Genomic DNA, 25,251 nt, shown 5'->3' on the forward strand with positions numbered 1-25,251 from the left:
GGGGCAAGTGAAGGGACTGAGAGCAAGGATGGGATCCATCCTGGGTCCCAGTCCATCTCAAAGCTAAGGCTGAGGGAGACGGGCCATTTCCTGAGGCCAGAAGTCCCCATGCCGGGTGAGATGAGTAAGGGATGCCCAGACCAGCACAAGAATCACTGAAGGCAAACACCCGCAGCTGGCAGAGGGCCTTTAGGGTGTGCAGAGTGTCCTCCTGAGGCAGGGCTGTATTTCAGCAGATAAACAGGGAGCCACGTGACGTTAATTAAACTGGGTTAATCACTGCCCACCAGAGGCTCTCGCTCCAAGTAGATGCCTCCCTTTTCAATTAGAGGCAGCTTAGCCCAGGCGGTTGTTTGAAATCCATGAGCACTCCATATACTGCCGGAGACACATTACCTAAAGAAAGGAAGCTGCTGCTGCTGCTAAGTCACTTCAGTCGTGTCCGACTCTGTGTGACCCCATAGACGGAAGCCCACCAGGCTCCCCCGTCCCTGGGATTCTCCAGCAAGAACACTGGAGTGGGTTGCCATTTCCTTCTCCAATGTGTGAAAGTGAAGTCGCTCAGTCGTGTTCGACCCTTAGCGACCCCAGGGACTGCAGCCTACCAGGCTCCTCCACCCATGGGATTTTCTAGGCAAGAGCACTGGAGTGGCTGGCCATTGCCTTCTCCAAAAGGGAGAGAGGCAAGCTAAACACGCGTGGTTCCCACACGTGTGCGTTTTTAAACAGAAAAGGATGCCACCGGATGTTTGACCTCAAAACTCCACCCTTCAAGCCTGAAAACTAAAGCAGACAGTGTACTACATTTTCACATGCTAGGGCATTTTTACAAACGAAGAGGGCATTGACTCATGGTTGGCAAAAGTTCTAAAGAGCCTGTCACTCCATCCAGCGCCCCTCCCCCTGCTTGGTGGCTGAGGGCGAAGTGACAGATGGCATCTGTGTCGACTTCAGCACAGCTTTTGATTCTGTTCCACATGATTTACTCATCAAACCCAAAATAAACAGGCCTCCGCCCCACAGCTTGGAGGTGGCACGCGGGCAGCCTGCTTCGGAATTTGCTTCGGGATCTTACCGGCGGCCCAGCCTCAGCCCGGGGCTCCCCAGGGTGGGATGTCATGCAGACCCAGGTGACAGGCCCTTGTCTTCCTCTGGGCCTTGAGAGGCACCTCAGAGAGGTTCTGAGGGGCCAGCGGGGAGAGGGAAGCCAGGATCCCCAGTAGGGCTGGCCTGGAAGACATGGTTTCCTGGGGACTGTGTAGGCACCAGCCTGCTTCCAGTCTGAGCCTGGAAAGTGCTTTGGGATGGAGGTCAGCCCAGTCTGGAGCCCGAATCTGGAGGAATGTGGCCGTGTGGGAAGCAGATGCTGCAGGGAGCCGGGGAGACCCTGGAGAGGAGGGGACCCTGGTGACCTCATCACACTATTTCATTAGGTCCAGAATTAAGGGGGTTGGGAGAAATGAAGGGAGGGAGACTTACTCACATCCTTTCAGGATGGCTGACTTAACCAGGAATTTCTCTTCCCCCAGTTCAGGGGAGACAGCACCCGACAGACCCAAGAGCCCGCGTGGGGTCCAGGAGCGGTTGTTGCTGTTTGGTCACCAAGTCGTGTCTGACTCTTTGAGACCCCATGGATGGCAGCACACCAGGCTTCCTGTCTCTCACCAGCTCCTGGATTTTGCCCCAGTTCATGTCCATTGAATAGATGATGCCCTCCAACCATTTCATCCTCTGTCGTCCCCATCTCCTCCCACCTTCAATCTTTCCCAGCATCACGGCCTTTTTCAATGAGTCAGTTCTTCGTGTCAGGTGGCCAAAGTATTGGAGTTTCAGCTTCAGCATCAGTCCTTCCAATGAATATTCAGGACTGATCTCCTTTAGGATGGACTGGTTTGCAGTCCAAGGGACTCTCAAGTGTCTTCTCCAACACCACAGCTGGAAAGCATCATTTCCTCCATGCTCTGCCTTCTTTACTGTCCGCCTCTCACAGCCACACACGACGATTGGAAAGACCACGGCCTTGACTCGATGGATCTTTGTCGGCAAAGTGATGAGCGAAAGGAGCCCAAATTACACCCCAAGACAGAGGCCGTGATTTTAGAGGCACAAGAAGGGGCGGGGTGGACCCCAAGCAGGGGTCACTCATTCAAGCATTCAGCCATTCACTCATTCCTCCTGTGCCTCTGGCCCTGAGGAGGTCTGGGGTTGATCAACTAACTTTTCCTGCAGGGTCCCAAACCCACCTGCCCAGAGAGTGAGCGCAGCCAGGTGAGGAAATTGACAAAGCAAGCCCAGTGGGAGACAACGACCTCGAAAGGTAGCTCTCCACCACTGGTTGGTGGTAGCCACGGGGAAAGAACTCAGTGTCCTCCCAGAGTCATCATCTTACAGGGAAGCCCAAAAACAAGTTTGCCTGTGAAGCCCAGGGAACGTCAGTCATTAAACGGTGGCCCAAACCACACCACTCCATGAGCTTGGTTTAGGCTACGTGGTCAGTTTGCAGCTCCCACCCTGCAGGTCCTGGGGTCTCCTGGCCCACCTCAGGCACAGGTTCCTGGCATCCTACTTCATCTCGGTCTCAGATTACAGGTCACAGGTCACGGGCATCAATCCCCTGGGACACAGGATGAATGGAGGCCCACACAATGGAAATGGGGAGGCTGCTCAGACAATTGACCACTGAGAGGGAAAAAAATGTCTCTCCAGAGCGAGAGAAGAGTTACGCGCAAGGAGAAAATTAACCTAAAGTGAAGTTTACTGGGAAGACACGTCCCTCGTTTCCAGTTCATGCAGGGTATTAAATATAGTTCCCTGAGGAGGAAACTGGAAATAGAACTGCCAGATGATCCAGCGATCGCACTCCTGGGCATACACACCGAGGAAACCAGAATTGAAAGAGACACATGTACTCCAATGTTCATTGCAGCACTGTTTATAATAGCCAGGACATGGAAGCAACCTAGATGTCCATCTGCAGATGAATGGATAAGAAAGCTTTGGTACGTATACACAATGGAGTATTTCTCAGCCATCAAAAAGAATGCATTTGAATCAGTTTTAATGAGGTGGATGAAATTGGAGCCAATTATACAGAGTGAAGTAAGCCAGAAAGAAGAACATCAATACCGTATATTAACGCATATATATGGAATTTAGAAAAATGGTAACCTGAACCCTGTATAAGAGACTGCAAAAGAAACATAGGCATTTAGAACAGTCTTTGGGACTCTGTGGGAGAGGGTGTAGGTGGAATGATTGGGGAGAATGGAATTGTAGCATGTATATTATCATAAGTGACCAGTCCAGGTTCGACGCATAAATTTTCCTCTGTTCATTTCTTTGCATTTGTGCTTTTTTAATAAAATTCTTTTTTAGAAATAAAAAAATAAAATAAACCAATGAATAATCCAAAAAAAAAATAAATAAATATAGTTCCCTGTGCCATACGTCAGTCCCTGCCCGTCGTGCCACCCCTGTTTCTCCGCATCCGGGGACAGCCCTTCCTCCTCTACCCAAATTTTATTTTCATTTGTACGCTTTTATTGGAGTACAGCTGATTTACAATGTCGTGTTAGTTTCAGGTGTACAGCAAAGTGGTTCAGTTTTGCTTACATATGTATGTTGTTGTTCAGTTGCTCAGTCATGTCTGACTCTCTGTGACCCCATGAACTGTAGCTCACCAGGCCTCCCAATCCATCACCAACTCCCAGAGTTGACTCAAGCTCATGTCCACTGAGTCAGTGATGCCATCCAACCATCCCATCCTCTGTCGTCCCCTTCTCCGCCTGCCCTAAATCTTTCCCAGCACCGTGGTCTTTTCCAATGAGTTCATTCTTTTCATCAGGTGGCCAAAGTATTGGAGTTTCAGCTTCAGCACCAGTCCTTGCAATGATTATTCAGAGATGATTTCCTTTGGGATTGACTGGTGTGTGTATGCTGCTGCTGCTAAGTCACATCAGTGCGTGTATACATACATACATACATATATATCTTCTTTTTCAGACTCTTTGCCCTTGTGGGTTAGTGCAGGATATTAAATATAGTTCCCTGTGCCATACGTCAGTCCCTGTTATTTATGTTTTATATATTGTTGTTGTTCAGAAGTGTCTGACTCTTTTACAACCCCTTGGACTGCAGCACGCCAGGCCTCCCTGTCTCTCACCATCTCCTGGAGTTCAACCAAATTCATGTGCACTGAACTGGTGATGCCCTCCAACCATCTCATCCTCTACCGCCCTCTTCCCCTTTATATTATAGTGTGTATTTCTTTCCAACCTTAAATCGGAGATTTAAAATTCACCATCTGAAGCATACTGCCCCAATTCTTTGGAGCCCAAAAGAACCGACTCATTGGAGAAGACCCTGGTGGCTTTTCCTGAAAGACTGAAATGAAAGGAGAAGGGAGTGGCCGAGGGTGAGATGGTTGGATGGCATCACCGACTCAATGGACATGAGTTTGAGCAAGCTCCGGGAGAGAGTGGAAGACGGGAGCCTGGCGCGCTGCAGTCCATGGGGTCGCAAAGAGTGGGACACGACTGAGAGACTGAACAGCCAGGATAAACACACAAGTCCTCACTTGCTCTCAGCCCCTGTGTGTTTTAGGTCCCACCACATCTCTCCTTCCTTCACCACAGGGTCCAGGCTCTTTCACAAGCCCTCCTTGCTCCTGGGAATCCCAGCTCCTTCCTGCCTCACACTAGTCATCCTAGAAGTCTCCGTGTGAACATCCCTTCCTAGGAAGCCTTTCCTGCCCCGTTATTACTTTCCAAGCTCGCCTTCCTTCCCTCAAGCCACTTCCCACAATTGTACCCAAACTGCAACCTGTGTGATCGGACTGTTTACCTTCCTGCTGGGCTGGGGAGGCCCCATGGGCAGGGAGCTCCCTGCCTATTCACCACCAAACCACCAGCACTGTTCCTAAGCACCCAAGGAGTAGAATAATTAATGCAAGTGTCAAATAAAACAATTGTGCAAAAACTATCAGTGGTTTTCATTGACTTCGTGCTAAATCATCAGGGGTATCTTGATGCAGGCAGTGTTTTAGGAGTGTGGGGTCCCCATCAGGGCAGGTCCTGTCACACTGCCCTGGCACCAGATGGATCACAGCTGGGACACTCTAGTTGGGCAATTTTTTTTTCTTTTTATTGATACTATTTCAAACATAATAGGTAGACTGGAAAAGCTCTACCTTCTGGAGGAGCAACACAATTCAATTCTTTTTATTTTCTCTTTGTAGACTTTTAAACTTTATTTACATGCAATTTTTACATATTACACTCCATTTACAGTCATTGCAGAATATTGGTTATACTCCCCGTGTTGCATAACACATCCTTGAGCCCACCTTGCACCCAGCAGTTCGTGCCTCCCCTCACCCCCCAGCTTTATATTGCCCCGCTCACTGGCAATCACTGGACTGTTCTCTATGTTTGCGAATCTGCTTCTTTCTTGTTATATTCACTAGTTTGTTGTATTTTTTAGATTCCACCTATAACTGATATTATACTATTTGTCTTTCTCTGCCTGACTTATTTCACTTAGTATAATGGTCTCCAAGTCCATCAATATTGCTGCAAATGGCAAAATTCCATTTTTTTTTTTTTTTTATGGCTGAGCGGTATTCCATGTGTATATACAGATCACATCTTCTTTACCCATTCATCTTATGATGGACACTTAGGTTGCTTCTGTAGATTGTCAATTGTAAATAACACTGGGGTTATTGGGGGTACATGTATTTTTCCGAATGAGTCTTTCTGTTGGGGTTTTTTTAATATACCCAGGAGTGGAATTGCTGGTCATGTGGTAGCTGTATTTTTAGTTTTTTGAGAAACCTCCATACTATGACATAGCAGCTGCACAAATGTTCATCCCACCTGGAGTGCACAAGACTTCGCTCTCCGCCACATCCTCACCAGCCTTATTATTTATACTCACTTGCCGATGGCCATTCTGGGACCCTGGTTCTCCTTACCCGCACGCTCTGTCTGGCCCACAGCCTGTGTTCCCTGGAGAATTCGGTGGCAGGCAAGCTTCGGGTGAGAAGCCGCGGGGCCTGGGCGGGACGTGCCAGCTTGTGCAGTGACTGCACGCAGAGCCCTCGAGACACTGGAGAACCACGAGGGGCCCCCCTGTCCTCCAGCTCCCTGAGCAAAGCAGGAGAAGGGGCGGCTGACCTCTCCCTGAGCAACCTGTCCAGGTGCTTCCCAGTCTTAAGCTGCTGTGATTTTCAAATATCTTGGGCTCAATGGTCAGGTCTCCAAAGAGGGATCAGGGGTGGGTGGGAATGCTCACAGCCTCACGGCCAGGATCAAGGGAGGTCTGGGAATCAGAGAGAAAGCAGCTGACTAAGGGAAAAGGCCTGGGAGGTTGGGAGGCCCTGCTGAGACCCTGGTTAAAAGGAAAGGAAGCCCAGGGAAATTATTTAATGCTGGCATTTCCTAGGCATGATGGCTTGCTTCTTTGAAAGGTCCCCGGGCCAAATCCCCGACGTCCTGCATCATAAAGCGGGGAGGGGGCTTGCAGGGGCATCTGCTCTGCTCTCAATGATGACCCTCGGAGGCCTGTCCCCCCCCCCAGCCCTGTCTCTGGAGCTGGGATTTGGGGGTTGACATTCGGAAAGGCAGACTCAACCGGAGAATCTAACCCCCAGTGCAGGAGAGATGACCAAGGATCCGTGAGCCCCGGGTCCCCGCTGGGCTCCCCTTGCTGGTAGCCTGGAAAGTGTTAGTCACTCAGTCGTGTCTGACTTTTTGCAACACCTTGGACTGTAGTTCCCCAGGCTCCTCTGTCCATGGAATTCTCCAGGCAAGGACACTGGAGTGGATAGCCATTTCCTTCTCCAGGGGATCTTCCCGACCCAGGGATCAAACCCGAGCCTCCTGTATTGGAGGCAGATTCTTTACCCACTGAGCAGAGCTCCAGAACATCCATTCCAGCAGTGTCCCACCGGAGTCGCCCGGGCATGTCACCATCCTCCCTAAGCTGTGTTTTTCCTGGAAGGAGAATAAGGAGGCCAGCCTGCCTGTCACCCAGGTGCTCTGAAGAATCGGTGGGGTACTGAGCATAACTGTAAAGCCATAATGCTTCCCACCATCAGACCAGATAAGGCCAGGGAGCAGCACGGTTCCCAGTTGTAGACATAGATTTAAAAAGCAATAATATCCTTCTCTCTTAATGGGCTGATGCTCCATGCTTTGAGCTTAGAAAGGTATCAGCCAATTTGATTTCAAGATTGCAAGACAGTGCGGAAATAATCAATGATCTTCCTTTTTCGTGACACAATAGGCTTCTTAAAAGCAAATTAAGTGATTTCTTTTCACATTTGAAGAAATTGGAAGGAATCTTTGGTATTGGGCTGATTATACTAAAGACCCAAAGAGAAGATGAGGTTGAAAAGGCCAAAAACAACAAATAAAAACAGCAGTGAGAAAAAGATGAATTGACAGCTACTGAGGTCCCTGTGTGACAGCCCAGGCCTGGAATGTGACCGGCCAGGTGAAGGGGTCCACAGGTAATGAGGCCCAAACTTCAAGGTGAACCCAAAAGGCCCTCCAAGGTCAGCCACACACTTGGGGTCCCCCTGGGGTGCCAGTCGCTTTTGTGAATTCCCTGGAAATAGTACGGTTAGAGAACTCCAAGCGAGGAGCATCTGAAACCAATTACAGACTCTGCCAGTTATTTAGGACTTGTGATGTCTCATCCAGCACATTCCTTCCTAAGTCTGTAGGCACCAAAGGTCTGGGTGGCACATTTCAGCTGGCCACACCCCGGGGCCTCCTGTGTCAGGTAAAGTGAGACCGTCAGGGATGAAGGATTCACCAGTCGGGCTCTGTTTGCAGCAACAGTCCTTTGAAGGAAGCGGCTGCTCTGGCCTTTCAGCCGACAGAGATGTTGTTTACTGCAAAACCACGGCAGCACACTGAGATGCGAGTTAATGTGTGTCTCAGAACAGAGGAAACACTCATAAGCAGTTGGGACTTTCTTGTTTCAGCTGAATTTTCACTTCACTAGAAAACCCTTTGTCACGGTTGGTGCAAGAAGATAGCAACAAAGGTTCAGCACGTCCGGGGACCCTAGCATCAGCCCTATCATAGAGAAAGCTGGTCCCGTCCCGTCCCTTCACTGTTCCTCATCTAGAAAAGCAAGGGCCTCCCTTTGACTCCAGTTTCTCAGATGGATACTGGCCTGTTCTGCCAGCACAGCCCTCCTCCTGGATGACTCCCTTCTTCTGGTCAAATTTCTTCCTTCGTTTTTATTTATTTCCTCATTGTTGGCTGTGCTGGATTTTCATCACTGCCAGGGCTTTTCTCTAGCTGCAGCAGGTAGTGGCTTCTCTCTAGTTATGGTGCCCAGGCCTCTCATTTCAGTGGCTCCTCTTTTTGCAGAGCATAGGTTCTAGAGCGCAGGCTCAGGTGTTGTAGTTCTCAGGCTTACTTGTCCCTCGGCACGTGGGATCTTCCCAGATAAGAGATCAAACCTGTGTCTCCTGCATTGGCAGGCAGATTTTTCACCACTGAGCCACCAGGGAAGTCCCTTCTTTTTATGCATCAACTTTCTTTCCATGGTATCTTTGGAGAGACAGGTTTCTGCCTTGCCTCATCTTTACGTATTTCCAAGAAACAAGACTGAAACTGACCTTTTCCTTTTATAACCCGAAGGACACTCTCACTATTTGACATTCTTTGTCCCCTAAGAATAATTTAGGGGAGCCCAACACAGCTGATCTTAATAAAAGAAGCAGGGAAACAATATTCCAAACAAAAGCACATCAGTCGTCTCCAACAAAGAAGCAGACTCTGTGGTCCGGAGATCTTCCAGGACGGCCACCCCTCTCACTGGCCTGGGGAGCTGGCAGGATCAGACACACAGCACTCAATCTTGATGGTGAGAGCTGCCGTCGGAATAAGGCAGAGCCCCTCGCTGGCTCAGCAGGTAAAGGATCTGCCTGCAATGCAGAAGACCTGGGTTCGATCCCTGTGTTGGGAAATCCCCTAGAGGAGGGGATGGCAACCCATTCCAGTATCCTTGCCTGAAGAATTCCATGGACAGAGGAGCCTGGAGGGCTGCAGTCCCTGGGGTCACAAAGAGTCGGACACGACTGAGCAACTTTCACTTTCACTTTGCTGCAACCTGGGCCCTGCCTGGATTCAGAGCTCTGCGTGTAAGTCAGGCCCCTGACACATGGTTTGCTTTGGCCCAGCAACACTTAACCTGCAGTCTTGCACAATTCATTCACAGGACACAGGCACGCTGGTGCAAACTGAAGAGGCGATGCCAACCAGAGTCAGAAAGAGTAATCTTTCCCCCTTTCCCTTTAGAGCCGGGGCTGTTAGGGTTCTGAGTATCCTGGCCTTTAAGGCACACAGAGATGCTACCTGCTATGCATAACTGCTTTACAGAGGGTACAATTTGGAGGAGTTACTCAAATGCATTGATTTAGAAAGACGCAAACTCCTGACAGTAGTAAAGAACCTGCCTGCCAGCGCAGGAGACATAAGCGACACGGGTTCGATCCCTGGGTCAGGAAGATCCCCTGGAGGAGGGTATGGCAACCGACTCCAGTATTCTTACTTGAAGAATCCCCATGGACAGAGTAGCCCTGCGGGCTATAGTCCATAGGGTCGCAAAGAGTAGGGCATGACTGAAGCAACTTGGTACCCACACACACAAACTCCTGATCATAATTTTGTGAATTTTGCATTTCATATTTAGATCCAAAATAAAGTTATCTTGGGGTATATACTTCCAACAATCAGCTCCCAACAGTTCTGCCTTCCAGTGACATTGTATCCTGAGCAGGAGGGCATTCCACAAGCTCAGGGAAACTTGTGCCTCCCTTCCAGGCTCTCCTTAGCACCACACTCTCTGCCAACAGCCTTCCTTTTTAGCTGGAACTTGTTAGTTGGCAGTTGTTAGCTCCATGGTAATTAACTTCCTCCAGGGCATCTTAGATGGCCTCCAAATGTCAAGAAACTCTAACCTTGTGCTTTTTTGAAAGTCATTTTATTATTCTAGGAGGGCTTCCCTGATGGTTCAGTGGTAAAGAATCCACCTGCCAAAGCAGGAGACATGGGTTGATCCCCGGGTCGGGAAGATCCCCAGAGGAGGAAATGGCACCCCACTCCAGTGTTCTTGCCTGGGGAATCTCACGGATGGAGGAACTTGGTGTGCTGCAGTCCATGGGGTCACAAAAAGTTGGACACACTTTAGCAACAAAACAACAACAAGAACAGCAACATTATTCTAGAAGGGAAAAAAAAAACGTGTACTGCCAAAATCTAACAGTAATCCAAGTATCCCCCAGTGGCCAGGAGTTCCGTGCAAGCCTCTGAAATCTCTCATTATGAAATTGTACATCAATATATGCAAGTGGATCAATTCTCCAGAATTAGTTCTTAGGAAAACAATTTATAAAGTCTTATAAGCCTGTCTTAGAGACAGAAGGAAAGTCACAAAGAGCTAATAGCAATAGAAATTCACACTGATGTACTTCTTTAAATCCTCTACAACCTTTGAAGATGTTATCCGGTGACCTAAGAATGATACTTGCAGATGATCTTGAAACAACAAATGTCTACGCCCTGAACTGAAGCATGTGTTGGTTTACCCCTTTGGTGATAATATCTATGAATTCTGTAAATCATTCACATTCTTAGAGCTAGTATGCTGTAATAGACCACCCAGCTTGATGAACACAAGGTTTTAGCTGGAGGAAAAATAACAATTGTGGTTGGAGGCTAAATTCCATTCCAGAAGCTCAGAGCTGAGGACAGTCTTCCCCAAGCAGGGTGGGTACTTACCGGTGGGGGAGGGAGAATCTTGGACAGCAGTAGGTCTTATGCATCCAGGCACCCTTGGCAATGACACCGGTAGCTTCCCCATCCCCCGGGCTTGTGTGAATGCTCCATTCATCCCTATTCTTCCAGGCAATTGGCCAAAGTTCACTGCCGAGTAGGAATCTGGGGCAAACACCAAAGGAATATACTTAAAGCAAATAACTCAGAAAAAATTCAACAAGCTGCAACTTTCTGCAGTTGCACTGTGTTTTTCTGTGGTGTTTTTGTTTTCCCCCAGAATGAAGGGGTTTCCCCATTTTTGCATCTTTGACCATATTGTGTTTTGTTCTACTGTTTCTGGCACAGACAGAAGAATCCAGGGTCTCATTAACTCACTGATAAATGCACGAGGCCCCTCTCCTTTGTCTGCCGGCCAAGGGGGCTGATCTGAGGGCTCAGGTGCTGATTCAAGCCTCTGCCATGGTCATTCCGTCCCGGAGATGGTCAGCAACTTCATATTTGTGGTCGAAAGGAAGCGCTTAAGAAACGTCTGTAGCTAATGAAGTGCAGCTGACACACAGAAGCATTTGTGAATGGGAAGGATCCGTGGCTTTTTTCAAAGCATTTTTGAAATGTGAAAACATTGCAAGTATTAGGTGCTTTCTGGGACAGTGTGGGGAGCGAATCCGGTAGCCTGTTCTTTCACGTAGCTGAGGAAGTCAAGGTACAGTAATTTAGTAATCTGAAACAAATTAAAAACCAGAGCTGCAGAGGGCAAAGAACAATGAGAGAATCCTCAGCTCTCAGGATTTTGGCAAAACATCCGCATTTTAAAACCATGACAGGAATGAGAAGGGGCAGGAATCGTGACCCAACAGTCAGGGGCAGAGTCGCAAACTGTGAACCCAGGTCGGCTCTCCCCTGTCTTTACCCATGAACTTGGGTCTTTACAGTTGAATAGCGCTTTTAAAGAACTGGGTGTGTGTCCCCCAACAGAGCTGGGATGAAGATAAATCTCCTCCTTTCTGCTGATGACACAGTTTTATGACCATGAACTAAGAATGACCTCCAAAGATGCAACCGGGAAGAACCTCTCAAGTTGAATTACTCAGACCCTAAGGTCACTCACTGTCTTTGCAGACACTCTTCAAGACCCAGTGATCATCACTCAATAAGTTCACAGGCAATTCAGTGTATCCAAGTCAGTTATCCCTGTGCGTTCCCGACATCCTCAGCTGTTCAACACACGGGAGAGAAAGGATCTCCACGCTCTCCTGGGCCCTCCAAAATCAAGGACTGGGTTACACCGTCTCTGAAGACATTTCAGGCCTTCACAGTGTCTGTTGTTCGGTAGCTCAGTCCTGTCCGACTCTTTGAGACCCCATGGACAGCAGCAAGCCCGCCTTCCCTGTCCTTCACTGTCTCAAACTCATGTCCATTGAGTCGGTGATGCCATCGAACCGTCTCATTCTCTGTCTGAGCTCTTATTAAAGACCAGATCTAAAGTTAGAGCCATTCCAAAGATGAGGAAAATCTTAGATTCTGCCTGGCACTGCCTTCCCCAGCGTGGGGACAGCAACCTCCTTCTCAGGGTTGGGAGGAGGGGATCAGTCCTGTGCCCTCCCGCCCACCCCGACCCTGATTCCCAAGGGCCTGGGCCTGCTGTCCACCATCCACGTGGAGCTGCAGATCTCTGATCCAAACAAGCCCCAGCCCAGCGGGAGATGTCTTGGATTGGACCCACGGTTTCCTTCCTTTCTCCTGCTCCTCCACGTTCTGTCTTTGCATTCAGTTAGAATATCTTTATTCTTAGATTAGAAAAATCCTTGCATTGAGTTAGAGTATCACAGGTTACATGCTTGGGCCACATAAATCTCACCTCGTCCAGAGTCCCGTTTACTCAGTTGACTTCTTACTGTGCTCTGGCCTCTTATCAAGGTTCACACTAAGAAAAAAGCCATGAGAAAACAGCACTTGGCTTTCGAATGAAAACACTGTTTACACCTTTCCCACTATGTTATCTCACGTTTGCTCACAGTTGAAGTCCAGGTCAGTTTCTATTTGAATAACTCACAGACAGGAAACCTTTCGTCAACCCTGGGGAACTTCCTATTTTCTGATCATGGAAACCGTGACATAACTTTTCCCCATTTTTCCCTGTCTCCTCTGGGATGCTCGAAGCTTGCTGAACGTTTGTTCCAGCTGTACTGCCCATTCTCCTGCGCCTGTTTTCTTCTCCCTCTTTCTGGCTCCTCCTCTCTACTTTGCTGTGTGCTGAATTTGGGGGAGGGGACACGGGCCCTATATCACACCCCGGCTTTTTTGAAAACAGATAATGCATCTGTTTAAAAAAACTTATTGAAATATAATTGATCTACAATATTGCATTAGTTTGAAGTGTGCAGCAAAGTGATTCCGTTTTACATATATACATGTACTTTTTCATCTTCTTGTCCATCATAATTTATTATAAGATGCTGAGCTTTGTTCCCTATGCTATACAGCATATATATTGGTTACCTATTTTACATACAATAGTGCATATATTTTAATCTGAAACTCCTAATCACCCTTCCCAGCTCTTCCCTTTTTGGTAACCATAAGTTTGTTTTCTATGTCTGTTAGTCTATCTCTGTTTTGTAAATAAGTTCATTTATATCATGTTTTTAAATTCCACAAATAAGTGATACCATGATATCATGATATTTGCCTTTCTCTTTTACTTCACTTAGTATGATAATCTCTAGGTCCATCCATGTTACTTTCACTTCAGTTCAGTCGCTCAGTCATGTCCGACTCTTTGCAACCCCATGAATCACAGCACGCCAGGCCTCCCTGTCCATCACCAACTCCTGGAATTCACTCAAACTCATGTCCATCCAATCGGTGAAGCCATCCAGCCATCTCATTCTCTGTCGTCCCCGTCTCCTCCCGCCCCCAATCCTTCCCAGCATCAGACTCTTTTCCAGTAAGTCAACTCGTCGTATGAGGTGGCCAAAGTATTGCAGTTTCAACTTTAGCATCAGTCCTTCCAATGAACACCCAGGATTGATCTCCTTTAGAATGGACTGGTTGGATCTCCTTGCAGTCCAAGGGACTCTCAAGAGTCTTCTCCAGCACCACAGTTCAAAAGCATCAATTCTTCAGTGATCAGCTTTCTTCACAGTCCAACTCTCACATCCATACATGACCATGGGAAAAACCACAGCCTTGACTAGACGGACCTTGGTCAGCAAAGTAATGTCTCTGCTTTTTAATATACTATCTAGGTTGGTCATAATTTTCCTTCCAAGGAATAAGAGTCTTTTAATTTCATGGCTGCAATCAGTATCCGCAGTGATTTTGGAACCCAAAAAAAGTCTGACACTGTTTCCACTGTTTTCCCATCTATTTCCCATGAAGTGATGGAACCAGATGCCATGATCTTTGCTTTCTGAATGTTGAGTTTCAAGCCAACCTTTTCACTCTCCCCTTTCACTTTTCTCAAGAAGCATGTTACTTTAAATAGCGTTATTTCATTCTTTATTTATGACTGAATAGTACTCCACTGTGTATCTATACGATATCTTTTTTATCAACATATTAACTTCTTTATCTGTCAATGGACAGTAGGTTTCTTCCCTGTCTTGACTATTGTAAATGGTGCTGCTATGAACATAGTGGTGCATATATCATTTTTAATTACAGTTTTAATCTTTTTCAGATGTATTCCCAGGAGTGGGATTACTGGACCATATGGCGACTGTATGAACCTCCATACTGTTCTCCATGGTGGCTGTATAATTTTTGCATCTTTAAAGTATCCATTCACAGAAACTTTGATATATGCACCTAGCGGTGAGAAAGGGCCATGTGAGTTGGAGGAGGAGACCTCATTCAGGCCTTTCCTCCAGGGAATTTGCTGTCAGCTCAACCAAAGGAAAAGAGCTCTGCTGTCATAACTGTTCACTTTTTTCATCATGTGTGCCCGAAGCATATCCAAGATCATTTTTGTTCCTTGAGGTAATTCATGCTGGAGCTCACGAGTGTATGTGTCAGTGAGCCAGTGACTCCTGAGTCAGTGACCCAGGCTGCTCCTGGCTGCAGTGACTCCTGCATACACCCGTGCAAGCTGTGCCTCCTCTCCCAGTGGTTTGCAGACCTTCAAATGGACAGGCAGGCCTCTGCAGGGGCTTCCTGGCAATAGCACTCACTCAAATGCCATGACCAGTACTTGCCTGCAGTAGAAGACCAGGCTTTGGAGTCACATTGCTATTCTTCTGTGAGATGCTGATATTTTTTTACCCTTAAAATATCACTGTTCACAAATTCCATCAAAGCAATTGCATTCTTAGAAGATTATGGAATGTCTTGGATGTAAATATATTTGTTGAAAGTCTTTTTCAAAGAAAATTCAGGAGAAAAATGGAATCACTTCCTAAAATAACCTCTACTAAGATTCCAGGAAGCTATGCATGAAGGGTCCTCTAGGAAGTGGGGGGTGTGGGGGTGGGAGGCAGGCGAAGGAAACAGAAAACCTTACCACAAGCAGAAAACCACACTGCAGTATCAGAAATGCATCCTGCAGCTCAGGTCCTCTTCATCTCGGAGAGAGGAAGGGGTCACGGTACATATTTTTGATGGTACAATAAATCCAATCAAATGCCACCGCCAAGAGACTCATTAAACAAAGTGATTTGGGAAAGTCAAAAAGCGAAAGCGTCTATCATTCATGAAGCAAAATGAAAACAGGGGCGGCTCCAATCACATAGAAGGCGTTACTTGGTCATTTTATGCTGCTGCTGCTGCTAAGTCACTTCAGTCGTGTCCGACTCTGTGTGACCCCATAGACGGAAGCCCACCAGGCTCCCCCGTCCCTGGGATTCTCCAGGCAAGAACACTGGAGTGGGTTGCCATTTCCTTCTCCAATGTGTGAAAGTAAAAAGTGAAAGTGAAGTCGCTCAGTCATGTCCGACCCCTAGCGACCCCATGGACTGCAGCCTACCAGGCTCCTCCATCCATGGAATTTCCTAGGCAATAGTACTGGAATGGCTTGCCATTGCCTTCTCCGCATTTTATGCTAATTAAATACAAATTCCAGTGGAGACACCACAGGCGCAAAGCTCAGCTTCTCATGACTAGCACTGAGTTACAGAGACAAGCTGATAGAAGAAAAGTTAACCGGCCGTTTTCATTTGTCGAAAGGCAAGGAAAAAGCACTATACACTCACTTGGAGGATAAAGCCCCCTCCACGTGGGGCGAGAGGCATGAAGGGGGTCCTGAGGAGGTCAGACCTCCCTGCTTCATCCCCCCACCGGCAGGGGCTGTGAGGGGGTACACATTTCTGTACTGGGGGTAGGGTGCCTTTGAAAACAGAATTGCAGTTCTGTAGGGGAAGAGTCAGTGCTCTGGAAAGTTCTATTTTCCTGGTAGGTAAGCGAAGAGAATGTGCCTCAAGAGTGAAGCTCTAAGGGACCCTCTTGGGCCCTGGCCATCCCTAGATCTAACCTGCCTCCCTCCTCTCACCTTGGGGAGGGGGTCTCACCCACTTACCTACCTTACAGGGGTTCACTGAATGGAAGTCTCAGGGGGAGGGAAGTCAGGCCCAGAGAACACCTCCCATGGGAGAGTCTTGGGCCGGGGGTGGTGAACGTGGGTGGGCTCAGGGTGCCATCATGGCAGGAGGGCAGTTTCAGAATTTGTGTCCAATTAAATGGATTTCATATCTTCCTACAGACCAGTGTGTGTACAGATCCAGTTCCCTTTATGGTCTTCGCTTTCCAAATACCCGACTTACCTCAAAGTGATTTTATAGCAAAAGGAGCAAAGAGAGCATGGTGTAATACACTCAATGAAAAATTAAAAGAATAAGAATGATGTTTGGAATGTGTTAATCGCTCAGTCGTGTCCCACTCTCTGCTCCTGTGGACTGTAGCCCACCAGTCTCCTCCGTCCGTGGGCTTCTCCAGCAAGAATGCTGGAGTGGGTTGCCATTCCCTTCTCCAGGGGATCTTCCCGACCCAGGGATTGAACCTGGCTCTCCTGCAATGCAGGTAGACCCTTGGCCATCTGAGCCACCAGGGAAGCTCATAATAATAATGATAATAGAGGTCAAATCTACTAAACCCCGCTGCTACTGCTGCTAAGTCACTTCAGTCGTGTCCAATTCTGTGCGACCCCATAGACGGCAGCCCACCAGGCTCCCTCGTCCCTGGGATTCTCCAGGCAAGAACACTGGAGTGGGTTGCCATTTCCTTCTCCAGTGTGTGAAAGTGAAGTCGCTCAGTCGTGTCTGACTTGTAGCGACCCCATGGACTGCAGCCTACCAGGCTCCTCCGTCCATGGGATTTTCTAGGCAAGAGTACTGGAGTGGCTTGCCGTTGCCTTCTCCAACTAAACCCTAAATCCCTCCAATGGCTCCCCACCTCTTTCAGAGTAAAAGTCGGAGTCTCTCTGGAGTCTGCCATCTCCTCAGCCACCACCTCAGCCTCTCCTGCTGCTCGTCCCCGCGCCGTCCCCTCTGAGCACTGGTCTCTGCCCTTCCTTCTGCCTGGAAGGGTCTCCCTGGAGACCTTCCCATTGCTCCCGGCCTGGCTTCCTGGCCCATGGCTGCCATGTCTGAAATCACACGCTTCCCCAGTACATGCACACAACACACTGACATTTTTCCTTCTCACGCCCTCTAGTCTTCTCCTTAGCGTTCAGCACCAATCAACATTTTACACTCCTTAGTTGTTTATTTTGCTTATTTTTTTTATCCCCAACCCCTCTTGAAGACAAGCTCCATGAAGAAGGGATGCTGCCTGGCTCCCTTTCTCTTTTTTTCTCACCCTTGAATTCCCAGCTGCCTCAAGCAGTTCTCAGGCTTCTTTGGCAGCTCAGGCAGGAAAGAATCCACCTGCAAAGCAGGAGACCTGGGTTCAGTTCCCGGCTTGGGAAGGTCTCCTGGAGAATGGAGCTCTCAGCACATGGCTTGCCTGCGTGTGTGCCTGCTAAGTCCCTTCAGTCATGTTAGACTCTTTGCGAACGACCCAACGGCAACACTCAAAAACCACATCTGGAATGAGAGAAGACACATACTGTAGCCTGCAGATTCATGGGGACATCCTTGTTACCATTACAGCAAGCCTCTGAGATCTCTGTTTTCTTTAGTTCTTGGCCACTGAATATTCTTGGCACAGAGAGACATGGTTTTAGAATGGAGACACAGTGCCTGAGAGTCAGAGAGAACTTCTTTCTCATGATCTCATTGGCCCGGCCCTGCGACACGCAGGTAATTCCCGCAAACTCCCCTGAACTGCTCCTCCCTCAACTGTAAATAACTATTAGAGAAATAACGGTCGTCTCTTCTAAGCACTTACTGGTCCATCAGACTCGGTGCTAATAACCTCCGGGGGTTCCGGAGGAGGCACAGGTGAATATACTGAGCTCTACAGATAAGGAAATGCGCTCTCAGAGACAGTAAGTCCTCTGCCCAAGGCCACAGAAAGCTCAGTTCAAGCCCAGAGAGTCGTATTCCAGTATCCAGCAGAAGGAATCACAGTTTTGCATTGTTGAACTGTGCCATTTGATACTGGAATACATTCTTAAATAAATGTGGTTATGTTATACATAATTTTAAATACACATTTCTAGCTTTATTTATTTTGCTAATGACATTACTTACTATTTATTTCATAAGTCTTTTTGACTATGGAAATGATGTTAGACAAAAAGCAAATTCAAGCAACTTTCTTCTTTGAGTTCAAAATTGGTCATAAAGCAGTGGAGACCATGCATAACATCAACAACACATTTGGCGCAGGAACTGATAACAAATGTACAGTGCAGTGGTGGTTCAAGAAGTTCCACAAAGCAGACGAGAGCCTTGAGCATGAGGAGCATAGTGGCTGGCCGTCGGAAGTGGACAATGACCCACTGGGAGCAGCGGCTGCAGCTCATCCTCTTACAACACGCGTGCTGTGCTGTGTCAGCCACTCAGTGGTGGCCGACTCTCTGCGACCCGGTGGACTGTAGCTGCCAGGCTTCTCTGTCCGTGGGGATTCTCCAGGCAAGAATGCTGGAGTGGTTAACGATGCCCTCTTCCAGGGGATCTTTCCAGCCCAGGGATCGAACTCAGATCTCCTGCACTACAGGAGGATTCTTCACCATCTGAGCCACCAGGGAAGATCCAACTACATGGGAGAAGTTGCCAAAGAACTCAACGTCAGCTATTCTATGTTCATTCGGAATTTGAAGCAAACTGGAAAGGGGAGAAAACTCAGTAAGTGGGTGCCTCATAAGCTGACCACAAATCCAAAAAATCAGCATTTTGAAGTGTCAGTTTCTATTATTCTATGCTACAAAAATGAATCCTTTCTCAATCAGATTGTGACATGCAATGAAAAGTGGATTTTATGTAACAACTGGTGATGACCAGCTCAGTGGTTGGACTGGGAAGAGGCTCCAAAGCACTTCCCAAAGCCAAACTTGCACCAAAAAATGTCCTGGCCACTCCTCGGTGATCTGCTGCCAGTTGGGTCCACTATAGCTTGCTGAATCCCAGCAAAAACCATTACATCTGAGAAATATGCTCAGCAAATCAATGAGATGCACCAAAAACTATGCCTTCAGCCAGCATTGTTCAATAGAAAGGGCTCAATCCTTCTCCATGACAGCACTCAACCATACATTGTACAACCAACGCTTCAAAAGTTGAATGAACTTGGCTACAAAGTTTTACCTCAGCCGCCATTTTCACCTGACCTCTCACCAACCAACTACCACTTCTTAAAGCATCTCAGCAACTTTTTTCAAAGAAAACACTTCCACAACAAGCAGGATGCAGAAAATGTTTTCCAAGAGTTCATTGAATCCCATGTCTTGAGAGATATGGATTTTTATCATACAGGAGTAAACAAACATGTCTCATTGGCAAAAATGTGTTGGTTATAATAGCTCCTATTTTGATTAATAAAGATGTGTTTGAACCTATATAATGATTTAAAATCTGCTGTCTGAAACTGCAGTTACGTTTGCACCAATCTAATTTGAGACCACATGATTTCCCCGGGAAAGGAGGCATTTGAGTTAACGTCCCTCCAGCTGTCAGAGTTTCTCTCTGCCCACCCATCCAACTACCAACTCATCCAACCACCCACCAGCCTGCCATCCATCCACCCACCCTTCTAGCTATATCTATCCTCCCACCCACCCACCCACCCAAGAACCATCCATCCATCCATCCATTCATCCACCCATCCCTCTAATCCATATCCATCCATCCATCCATCCACCCATCCATCCCTTTATCTATATCTATCCTCCCGCCCACCACCATCCCACCCACCGACCCACCCACAGTCCATCCCCATCCATCCATCCACCCATCCGTTCATCCATCTTCCCACCCCCTCTGTCTATCCATCCACCCGCCAGTCCATGTGTCAGCCATCCATTCATCCATCTATCCACTCACCTCTCTGCCTGTATCCGCCAACCCAGCCTTGCACCCACCCTCTAATCCACCTGCATCCATCCATTCATGTATCCATCCACACATCCATCTATCTATATCTATCCTCCCACCCACTTACCATCCCACCTACCCGCCTACTCGCCAAGCCATCTGCCATCCATCCATCCCTTCCTCCACCCACCCACTCCTCTGTCTATCCATCCACCCATCCGTCTGCCCGTCTGCCTGTCCAATCATCTACCCGCTGTCTTACCTGCTGACCCGAGGAATTTTATTTACAGACACTTCAGCAAAACACCTTTCCAGTCAGAGAAGGCAGAGACAGTGCACGTCCTACCAGAACTTGTTTACTGGTGACATCTTTGGACTCGAAGAATGGTACTTTGTGATGTCATTAGCTACACCAATTACTTGGAATTTGAGATTACAGAAAACTGGCCAGGAAAGCAAGCAAGCAACCATGACATCCATCAAGAAACACAAGAGCTAGTAGTTGGTGGGTTGGGGAGCAGAGGGGAATATAACATATTTTCTAGTACAGACAGTTTCGGGACTGTCTTCAATGCCTTCAATTCAGTGCTTGAATTTTTTGAAAGTTGAGGATCTGATGGGCAGAAACACGAAATGCAGTTTAGAAGGACAAATAAACATCATTAGCATCCTCTGTGAGTGTTTCCTGCAGACAGCAATGAACGTATGCCCTGCTCTCCATCCTGCACTGCGCACTCTGGGGAGCCCCCAAAGTCCAGCCACACAGCTACTGTCTTTGGGGAGCCTCTGTTTCTCAGGGAAGAGAAAAAAGCATCATCTTGACAAGAAAACACAGTGGAGACAGGTGTGAAGAAGTGGTACAGGTGTCAAGGGCAATGAAGTTTATTTGTTGAGAAGTTTGGGTCCTGGGTGTGTACAAAACAACAGAGGGATCTTCTTGGGAGACAGGAAGCCCTAAGGTAGAGCTTTGCTGGTCACTCAGAGAGGAAAACCCAGCTCCCCAAGAGGCTGAACAGTCACACCCTGCCTGGTGGCATCCTCGCCAGCCCTGCCCTCACCAACAGCAGTGGGAGCAGAAGCCTCGGGAGCTACCCTCTCCTCCCCACCCCCGCCAGGCTCCTTGTCATCATGCAGTTGACCTTCAAGGCTGAACGCGGGGCACCCACTGCACCCTCACCCTGGGAGCTGAGCGCAGGCCTGGGGGGGCTGAACGCAGGCCTGGGGGAGCTGAGACCTGCCCGGGACCAGGGGCCCTAGTGCTCACTCCAAGTGCAGCGTCCACTCCGTGCCTCGGGCTTCAGCTGCATTTGCTGGCATTTTGGTTCACTTGTTTTTCAACCTGTTACCATCAGATCTTGCTAAACAAGCACCCTCAGTTCAGTTCAGTCGCTCAGTCGTGTCCGACTCTCCGCGACCCCATGAATCACAGCACACCAGGCCTCACTGTCCATCACCAACTCCCGGAGTTCACTCAAACTCATGTCCACAGAGTTGGTGATGCCATCCAGCCATCTCATTCTTGGTCGTCCCCTTCTCCTCCCGCCCCCAACCTTTCCCAGCATCAGAGTCTTTTCCAGTGAGTCAACTCGTCTCATGAGGTGGCCAAAGTATTGGAGTTTCAGCTTTAGCATCAGTCCTTCCAATGAACACCCAGAGCTGGTCTCCTTTAGAATGGACTGGTTGGATCTCCTTGCATCCAAGGGATTCTCAGTATTATCCTCACTTTCTTCGGTGCAAACACTTTTTTATTCTTCAACAATAAATGGTTACTATGAGAGGATGTGCTTAGATATTTTCCCTGCAGTTCAAACTTGGAGTTCCTTAAGGGCTGGGGTCTTGATCTCTTCTTGGGGCCCCTGGCCTCACACATCTGGCTCCTACAGGGCATGTCATTAATGTGCGCATGTGCATGAGTGCATTTAAACAGCTCTGTTGAGGTTTATATGCCACACGATTCATCCATCGCAAGTGTACAGTTCAAAGCCTTTTAGATTTACAGATCACTATAGTTAATTTTAGAACATTTTCATCATCTCAAAAAAAGAAAAGATCCTGTGTTCTTTGTTATCAACGCCCCTTCCTCTCAGGCCTCCGGCAGGAAACAACCACTAATCTTCCTTTCTCTGTGGATCTGCCTATTCTGCACATTTTGTACAAATGGAATCATGGAATGTGTGGCTTATTTGCCACTAGTTTCTTCTGCTGAGCTTGTTTTCAAGGTCCATCCATGTTGGGTCGGTGTCTATTCCTTTTTATGGTTGAATAGTACTCCATCATATGGCTAGACCACACTTTGTTTGTCCGCTTATCAACTGATGGGCATTGGAATTTTTCTACCTTCTGACCATTATAAGCAAAGCTGCTATAAAAGTAAGACACACATTTTTGAGTGAATGTAGGTTTTTATTTCTCTTGAATTGCTGCGTCATGTAGTAACTGTTTCACCTTTTAAAGTGTCTCTATGTTTAACTGTAACTTTTGTATTCCAAAGTGGCTGCACCATTTTATATGGTGGGTTCTCACTTGCCCTCATACTCGCCAACACTGATTATCATCTGATACACAGGTATGTCTTGAGTGGTGTCCTAGGGATGCTGAAGGTTGAGAGACTCCTGCAGTTGTAAGAAGTAAGTTCAGACTCTAAGCTGGGGTTCATTACCTGTGATTCTTGGCCTTTCGTGCAGATCCAGCTTGGCCCTGTGAGAGTGAGAGCTCATCAGCTTTCTGTTGCGTGTTGGTCCCCAGCTTGAGAACGTGCCAGGCTTTGCTCATCTTACCTTTCCCCATTTTCTGACCCCCACACCTCCGTCCTCTTTCCTCTGACTTCGGCTCACCATTCAAGGCTTCCTGCTTTCAAAACCTCACATTATGCAAGCATGTGTGGGGCAGCCCTCTGTGGCACCAACACACTAAGGTTAGTCCTGAGTGTGACTGGCGCAATAAGGACACGGGCAAAGCACTGACACGCAGCTGGAGTCCCAGCTCCACCTGATTAACCAGCAAGGTGAGTCTCCCCATTTGATCCACACAACTCCCCTCCAAACCCCATGCCACAAACGCAACCGCTTGTGGAGAATGAGTGAGCAATACTGAAAGTCAGTGGGGGCTCTCACCTGGACAGACAGCAAACGACAGCTCCTTACCAGGATGAGGTCTCAGAGGCTCCGAGAAGAGTGAGGGCCACAGGGTTACCTGTAACTTTCAGGTCCTGACGAGCACAGATGAGCGCCTCCATCCATTCCTGAAGTCACCGTGCAGGAAAGGAGGGTGGGGGCCAGCAGGCAACCTCGGAACCACATGTTCTATTCCAGCCCACCTTAGGGAAATCAGCAGAGATTGCTGAATGAATCATTTTGCACGGGAATTCAAATATTCAGGATTTGAATATCAGCTCAAACTGTGAATCGTCTTTCCTCTTTTAAAAACCATTACTGGTGATAACAATTTTTTTGGAATCCTCATTTTATAACTGACTTCTGGTTCCACTAGTCTCTTGGCACAGACAGAAACTACAAAGAACCTCGCCTGGCACCCTCGTTTGTGGTCCCACCGTGACCGAGGCCACCTGCCGCAGAGCTGCACTAGCAGGTGAGGAGTCTGGAAACAAAGCAAACAGTCTTAATCCATGAGAAAACTTTATCATAGCTTTTCCCAAGAAATCTCGCTTAGAGTGGTAATACCGCAGGACGGTAATAGGTATTAAATAACAAAAGAGCCCTGGGCTCAAACAAGCTTGTAAATCACCAATTAAGCCCAGTTTAAAAAGGTTTATTTACTGCAGCATTTGGGTGGGTGGTTTTTAATACTGCGATGTGAATTATGAATCTCCAGGAGGAGAATGTAACATGCAATATTCCCCAAACTCATGCGACCACAGAGACCGTATTTCCAAGCCCAGCTGGGGGACTGTGTGCCCACACGCCCCCAGTATGTTGTACAACAGGATGTGAAAACCAGAGAGGGAGCAAAGTTCACAACACTTTCCAAGGGGAAGGATGAAAGACCACAATCCTTATGCTCAAATCTCAGCCCAGCTCATTTATTCTCCCTCAATCACACGATCGTATAACACATATCCTGCTATTCTATTGTTTGAAGAATACAGAGTCACTGTTTTTGTAAACCTCATGTGGCATCATTGAAATAACGTGTGCTTTAATTCGTTTGTTTCAAAGACCTTGTTTCATAAAGACACAGGTTTTTCCCACAATGAATTTTACAGCATTCCTTCCCACCCTAGGTTTTCTGCAAGACTATTCAGAGCTGGAACACCAGAAAATGCCCTTGTAACTGAGAGGGCCCAGTCACGAGGCCACTTCGGCCATGAGCTGTCATTCCCAGGAAAGCAGACGGACAGCTGTCAGCACACCAGACAGGCTTGGTTTTCCTTCATGAAGAACAGCGGGCGAAGCAGTGATCTCAGCCAGAGTGTGCATCTCGATGCTAACTGCCAATGTGACAGCCTCAGAGGAACTCCAGTGGGTCCCAGCTGCCAAGAAGGCTTCCGATCAATGCAGAGAATTCCATGTGAAGAAACATGGAATTTTGTGAAAGGGATGAAATTGGTAGATGACACAAAACTGGAAAGAGCATTTAATATTACAGCGTTTGGCATGAGTGTGTCGGTCTTCTGGGACTGTCATAGCAAAGCACTGACCACATGGGGGCTTGGAACAGCAGGAGTTTCTTCTCTCTCATTCTGGAGACCAGAGAGCCAAGATCAAGGGTTGGCAGGGCCTTGCTCCTGCTAAAGGCCCAGGGATGGGCCTCTTGCTTCCACTAGGCTCCTGGTGGGGACTCTCACCTTAGGCCTGAGGCTCTCTGATTCCAGGGTGCAGTGGCATCCCCCCGTGTCTGTCCCTCTTCTTCTAAGAACACTGGTCATTAGATCATGACCCACCCTTTTCCAGGGTGACCTCATCTTGACTTCATTATACCTGCAAAGAGCCTATTTCCAAGTCAGGTCACATTCACAGGCACGGGGGTGGGGATTTGAAGGTATCTTTGCTACTGCTGCTGCTGCTAAGTCGCTTCAGTCGTGTCCG

This window comes from Moschus berezovskii, chromosome 4, assembly GCF_049115385.1.
Source record: "Moschus berezovskii isolate FMDL1 chromosome 4, NW_MosBer_1.0, whole genome shotgun sequence".
Classification (NCBI taxonomy): domain Eukaryota; kingdom Metazoa; phylum Chordata; class Mammalia; order Artiodactyla; family Moschidae; genus Moschus; species Moschus berezovskii.